Here is a 7,410-nt window from a genome sequence, read left to right as displayed (position 1 = left end):
TTTCACATTCATTTAAATGCTTATAAACCATCTCTTTAACAATACATACCATTCGGCTGTGGATTTATGTCAAACTTACTGACACTTCATTGTCAGAATCTATTGCTTTTCCTGTGTGCTCAGACATCTCTCTTGTTTATTGTTTTCTAAGATTCTATTTTTTCTCCTACCATGAAGCAATACAAATATGTTACATAAGACTTGGAAATGGAGAAAAGAAGAATAAAAATCTCATCTCTCCCTAATTCAGCCACTTTTAAGATTTTGGCACATTAACTTCAGCATTTGTTTCTAGATGTTCTTAATAGCATCATAATATTATACACACATTTTAAAATAAAATTTGCATGTTATTAGAATGTGTTCCTTACCAACATGTAGCGTGAAGATTGTCAACACTGGTGGATTTTTTTGTTGTTTTTTTTTGTTTTTTTCCGGTACTGGGAATCGAACTCACGACGTTGCACTTGCCAGGCAGGCGCTGAACATTGGTGTCTATGTGATCTTAATTACAAGTTCTTGCAACTTGGGATATAGTCACCTTGGTGGGCAGCTGTGGTGGATCAGTTTGGAACACCCAGCTGAATTAATCAGCATGGTGCTGGGCGTGGAAGGCCCACCTGGGGATTGTTGCCAACAAAATAAAAGAACTGGAGGGGAAGATGATGTGCCCTTGATCCTCCTGGAGAAGCTTGTCACGCTGGTTTTCCTGATATGAACTCAGCTGTTTTCATCGTCAGAGGAGCTCAGGTCTTCTTTGTTACTGAGGATGGCTGTGGTTCTGTTTGAGCGAGCTCTGGTCCTTACTTTGAGCATTGCCTCCTAGCTCCAGTGCAGATGCTACATCCTCCTGGCACAGAGCCTTCATCCCGCTAGTGGAGACTTTCCAGCTTCCACCACTGGCCTTTGGGCCATCCGGTATAGATCCTTGAAACAGACCTGCATGAGACATTGTTGTGGGCTCTAGGCCTCCAGCTGGACTCATGGAGGACATTGCTATGGGCTCTAGGTCTTCAGCTAGATTCTCTGGGTCTCTAGTGTGTGGACAGATCTCCCGCACTCTTTTGCATTTGACTCTTTGGGTGAATATTATGATATAATCCTCTAAATTATGTGTCCTATATTAAATTGTTTCCCTTATAATCCCCGACTACAACAATAACTCCTGAATTCATTTTGCACAACTAGGAATTCATTCTGTATTTTAGAAGGCCTTCAATTCCATCTTCATGGAGATCATTTTACTCTTTTCAGTGAGTGTAATTTCCTTTGTTAGTAAATGAAAACTAAAAAGAAAAGAATTGAGATCTTTGTCAGCTGTTAACCTTATACTTTACTGTATTTAGAACCCTCAAACATTATAAAGAAGAAATATAAATTGGGTTAACCTTTTAGGAAGGCAACTAAGCAATATGTTACTAGGATCCTTAAACATGTTTATGCTTTGTTCAAGTAATTTCACATCTAAGACTTTATGTGAAGGAAACAATGCATTTTAAATATTTGTAAAATTATCTAAACTATAGAATTATTCATGTGAATGGAAGATAGCACCTAAATATCCAAAAGTAGAGAAATAGTTTAAACCTAGAGCATCTACATGATGGAAGAATATGCAAGCGTTAGAAAAAAAGACTAAACATTGAAAACACAAATAGTCGCCTAAGAAAATACTCATGCTATGAAAAATAAAATCCCAAATTGGATACTGAAAATAATCTTGATTTTATGTACATAAATTCTGAAAAGAAGTAATTCCAAGTGTAGCAAAGAATTTATATGTGTCCTATATTTGCTTTCCTTATTGATTTAAATGGTGCTGTAGAACTTTTTCTCTTTTCTTGTAGTTTTCATTGACATTCTTTGTGGGGAGTTGGTCAATGTACATAATACATCTTAATTCTTTTTATCTTCTCCTTTCCCTCCCCTCCTTTCTCCCCTCGCATACCTAGATCCCCGCCCCTTTTTTGGGTACATGTTTGCAGTGCATCGTGTTTACATTCCTTATGTGTGATTGGTACATGCAGATGACACATTTCAGTTCTGTTTTATCCCCACCCTTCCCTTTCCTTCCTCTTCCTCCATCTCTCCCCCCCTCCCCCTTTGAGAAAGATCTAGCTCCTTACTTCTTATTATCTATATTTTACTTTGCTCTTTATTCATAGCTTGGGTGTCTCCTATAAGAGAAATTGTGTAATACTTAAACTGTGTCTGATTTATTTCACCCAACATTACGGTCTCAAGGTGCATCCATGTTCTTACAAATGACTCAAGGTTTTCTTTGTGGCAGAGAAATGCTCTGTGGTATATAATGCCACATTTTCTTCATATTTCATCTATTGATGGACACATAGGTTGCTTTCAAGATTTAGTTATTATGAATTGTGCTCCCATAAATATGAATATACATGTATCACTGTAATATGATGTCTTTCACTCTCTTGGGAAAATGCCAAAAGAGGACTAGTTGGGTCCAGTGGAATTTCTAGTTTCAGATTTTTTTCCACACTGATTTCCATAGTGGTTGTACTAGTTTACATTTACACTAACAGTGTAGAAGTGATTCTTTTCCCTCTCAGCCTCTCCAGCATTTGTTACTGTTTGATTTGTTGATCATGGACATTCTTTTAGGTTTAAGATGGAACCTCAGTGTGGTTTCAATTTGGATTTCTTTAGTGACCACTGATGTTGAACATTTCTTCATGTATCTATTGGCCATTTGTACTTTTTTTTCTGTGAAGTATCTATTCATTTTGCTTGACCATTTTTAAATTGGGCCTTTTATTTGGGGAAGGTTAATACTTTTTAGTTCTTTATGTATTTTAGATATGAGTCCTCTGTCTGAGGACTCACTGGAAAAGATTTTCCCTTTCTGTAGGTTGTCTTTTCGCTCTGTTGGTTGTTTCTTTTGCTATGCAGAAGTTTTTAAATTTGATGTGATCCCATTTCTTGATTTTCAGGACTATTTCTTGTGCAACTCTTGTTCAGTTCAGAAAGTCCTCAGCCATGCCTATGGCTTCAAGAGTTTACTTTTGTATCTTCTGGAAGGTTAAAGATTTCTGTTTTAACATTTAGTTGATTGATTCATTTTAATTTTAATTTAGTTACATGGTGACAGATATGGTTCCAGATTCAGTCTTCTGTACATGGATAGCCAGGTTTCCCCAAAACCATTTGTTCAAGCAGTTATCTTTCCTCCAGTGTGATTTGGGTCCCTTTGTCAAAGAACAAGTAGTTGAATGTATTTGGGGAGTTTCTACATCCTTGATTGTGTTCCATTTGTCTTCATGTCTGTTTTTGTGCTTTATCTGCTTTTTTTTTTTTTTTTTAAATCACAGGCACTTTATAATATAAAACTTCAGGTCTGGGATTGTGATGCCTCTTGCTTTGCTCTTTTTATCCAGGGTGGCTTTTGCTATTCTAGCTTGCTTCTGGTTTCATATGAATTTTATGATTGCCTTCTTCAGTTCTGCATAGAATGCTGTTGGGATTTTGATTGGGATTGCATTAAGTTGGCATTCATGGTTTCCATTGTTTTCCTAACAGTCTTAGTTATTTGTTGTTGCTGAGACAAAATATCTGACACCTGGAATTAAGGAATGAAAGGTTTATTTAGCTCACTGTTTATGGAGGTTTTAGTCTATACTTGGCTGGCTCCAAGGCAGAATGGCACATGGCAGAAGGCAACAGTTTATGGTGGTGGTGGAAAACAGCAAAAGTAACAAGAGCAAAGAGGGAGGAGTGGCAGCAAGCAAGCCTCTTTCCCTCCCTTATATTGTATGCAGGCTCCCTGCCCCAGGGTGGGTGTAGCACTCACACCCATAATCCCAGCATTGGACCATCGATCAATCATAAACTCTAGAAGCCTGCCCCATGACTGCATGAGGCTTTGTGGGGACATCCAAACACGAACCATAACATTCTGCCCCTGGCCACCAAAAGACTCATGCACGTCCCTTTATGTAAAAGATATTTTAGTCCATCTCTAAGAGTTGCCAAAGTCCTAACAGTTTCAGCATTCCTGAAAAGTCCAAGTCTCAAGTCTCCTCCGAGATGTAAGGCAAACTCTTAGCTGTGAGCCCTTGTACAAATGAATAGTTAAACACCTTTAACATTTAATGGCACAAGATAAACATTACCATTCCAAAAGGTACAAATGGGGATATAAAACATTGGGATCAAAGTAAGTCCAAAATCCAGGAAGGCAAATATTAAGTCTTGTAGTTTCACATTTAACATCTGAGGCAATTTGTGGCAAATTGTGAGCTCCATGTGACTCCACCCCTATGGCACTTCTGGTGGTTGTAGCTCTCATGGCTTCTCTTTTGGGCCCACTTTGCTCCCTCCTTGCAGCTTTTCTCAGGCAATCTACGTTTCTGGCTCTTCCAAACCTCTGGGGTCTCCCCTCCAGCTTTTACTTCACATTCACAGCTTCACATACTGCCCTCTCAGGGACACACTGCTTGGCTTCCCAGGCCTTCTGAAATCTAGGTGGAAACCTTTTTAATCTCAGCACTCTTGCATTCTGTTTGCACCTAAAATCAGTGCCACGGGGATGATGCTAAGTTCTGCTGCCAACTGGAGCAGTAACCAGGCTTTTCTCTCTCTCTCGGCTGTAGAGGTTGAGTGCCTGGATCGCTGAGCACTTGGAACACGATTTTGAGGAACAAATTTTCTATGCTGCTGCCATTCTGGAACCTGGTGTGGCCACCACCATTCTGGAACATGGTGTGGCCACCACCATTCTGGAAAAAGCCACTCTGTGGCTTTTTCCTCAAAGCAAGCAGGTTTGAGGCTGCAAAGGGTGGAGCTTTGCTGCTTCTTGTGATGCCCTCAGGCTATCTTTCTTTATCTATGTCTGCTTTAATTTCTTTCATTTTGATTGTAGTTTCTTTTTGTACCCTAGATATTTTTTTTCCTGTGGCTTCTTCTATTTGTTTTTTCACTTCGGCTGCTATCATTTCAGAGAGTTTCAGTGGTTGACTTCTGATTTTCTTTATCTCTTTGTGCTCTGGACTTGTCCTGGGTGGACTGGGCATTTGGAGTTGCATTTTATTTCTTCCTCGTGTCATTTTTATTTTTGTTTTATTTCATTTTCTGTCTTGATGCTTATAGATTTCTTATGTTAGATAGCTTTATCCCTGGTGTCAAGGCTTTCCTGGGTGGGGCCTGGTCCTCAAGGATGTCTTCTTGATGTGAGTGGTTCTTGGTCTTTCTGTCTATCCCAAGAACCTACTTTCCCAATGTATGTTCCTCAAGGACGTCTTCTCGATATAAGTGGTTCTTAGTTTTTCTGTCGATCCCAAGAACCTATTTTCCCAATGTATTAAGAATGTGGAGTTGCTGTCTTTTTGACTCCAGGCCCATTCCTTTGGTACTGGACTATGGTGACATTTATGACCCCTTGCAATCTCATTGTCATACCGGGGAGAAAAAACTGATGATAACAGGTACGGCATCCTGCTTAAAGTAGTGCAGTTGGCAATAACAATAGACTCAAGCACAGCCTGGCTACTGACAAACTGTGTTAACTATTAGCCTGGTATCTTTAACTGTAGGAGCAAGTTCTATAGTTATATAGTATAATCCAACTTATACCTGGAACTTGTATGCAGTATTTTTCCACTTAGTAGAGGGATTTTACCTTGTTGAGGGGTTAAGAGGGGTAGGCAGTAGAATGGAGAGGTGGATGGGGTTAAATATAGTAGGAATAAATATGGTGGACATAGGATGATCATCCAAGTTTTGGATAACTGTAGGATACAAGAGGGAAGGATAGGAAGAGAAAGCCTTAGCGTATTAAAGTGAACCAGAAAAGGAAGAGATAGTGTTTACCCACATGAAAGTCTCATAAAATCAAGGGAGATAGTTGAAAAAGACAAAAAGGATAAGTGGAATAATACAAAGGAAAAGTTTAGAGAGCTAAATCATGAATGGGAGATAAAAGAAGGTAGGAAAGAGAAGGAAAAGGAAAAAAAAGAAAAAAATCAGGAAACAAATAATCACCCACACATGAAAAAACCCAACAAATTTACAGAAGAAAAACAGAACAGGGCAAAACAGAGCAGAGAGAAAAAGAAAAGAAAAGAAAAAATGGAAACAACAACAACAAAAATGAAATTAAAATAAGCAGCAAAGCAAAACACACTAATCCAGTGGCTTAACAAGAAGAAAACCCATCAGACAGCGAAAAATATAAGTAGTGAGACTCCCCTAGTGCCTACAGTTCTATGGTAGGTCCAAGTCTGACCCCAGAATGTGTACTCAAGCCAAGAGAGATTGCAGGAGGATTTGTGCTGGGTTTGGGTCTGATCTTTGTCTCTGGATTTGGAGGATGAGATTAGTATTCTGCGACTGGAGTTCTCCCCAGCCGTTTAAAAAAGAAAAAAGAAAAGGGAGAGGAAAGAAAGAAAGAATCCAGGAAAAGAAAAGAAGATGGCACTGCCCATGCACTTCTACTCTGCGTGTCTTTGTCCAGAGGACAAAGCTGGTTCACCTCACTTACCACCTCCTTGCTCTATTGTTATTGTTGCTTCTGACTTTTCCACGCCACTAGTCCACCTGTGTATCGTGAGTGCTCTAGCAGGGGTCCTACTGCGGTGCTGGTTTCCTGCCAGTTTGTGTCCCATCACTGGAGGGAGCCGAGCCCTTCTTGGACCCCTTCCTGCCAGTCTCTTCAGCTGCGGGTCAGTAGTGCAAATGGGAGCCCATCTCCGATTCTCTTTCTGCCAGTCACCCAGGCTGGTCTCAAATTCCTAGTGATCTGCCTGCTTCAGCCTGAGGGCTGGGATGACACTCACGTACCATCACACCCAGCCTTCATGTTCTGTAATCTTTATCTCATCCAGGATTTAGTTTAGCCAGCAGAGTTCCTGACATTTTGCAGACTTGTTTCATATTGCACTTGGAGTTCATTTCACATATGATTCCCCTGTCTCCCTGCTTTCTTGTACTTTTTTTAAAAATCTGAGCTCATCAGAGAACTTCTTAGGAATTCTTATTAGTTTCTCTGCCTGTCTCTTCCATATTAGATCATCCCTGAATGCTTTTTCAGCATTTTATTCTCAGGGCCTCATCCGTTAAGAATCATTCCCTTTTACAGTCTGTAGAGGTAAGATCATACTGTTTCTTCCCTTGCATCTTTTTCAGTGTTTTGTTCATGGTGTATGACACCTGCAAGGGAAAGCCTCGAGTTCTCTTCTCTGCATTCCTGAGTCACAGCCTTTTAGCCTAAAACTTGTCCGTAACTCTGGATGAAGCAGGAAAATGGGGAGGGTTAGGGGCTGATAACGGATATAAACATCATCAGGACTAGACAGAGGGCTTCGAAGGTCCAGCTGGTGGAGAAGCTGACCCTGGAGGACCTGGCTGGGGCTCCTGATGATCCCGGACTGGTAGTTGTTTGACACA

Source organism: Chinchilla lanigera, unplaced genomic scaffold, assembly GCF_000276665.1.
Source record: "Chinchilla lanigera isolate Chin_1 unplaced genomic scaffold, ChiLan1.0 scaffold00077, whole genome shotgun sequence".
Taxonomy (NCBI): Eukaryota; Metazoa; Chordata; class Mammalia; order Rodentia; family Chinchillidae; genus Chinchilla; species Chinchilla lanigera.
The sequence above is the reverse complement of the archived record's forward strand: the minus strand, read 5'-3'. Positions refer to the sequence as shown.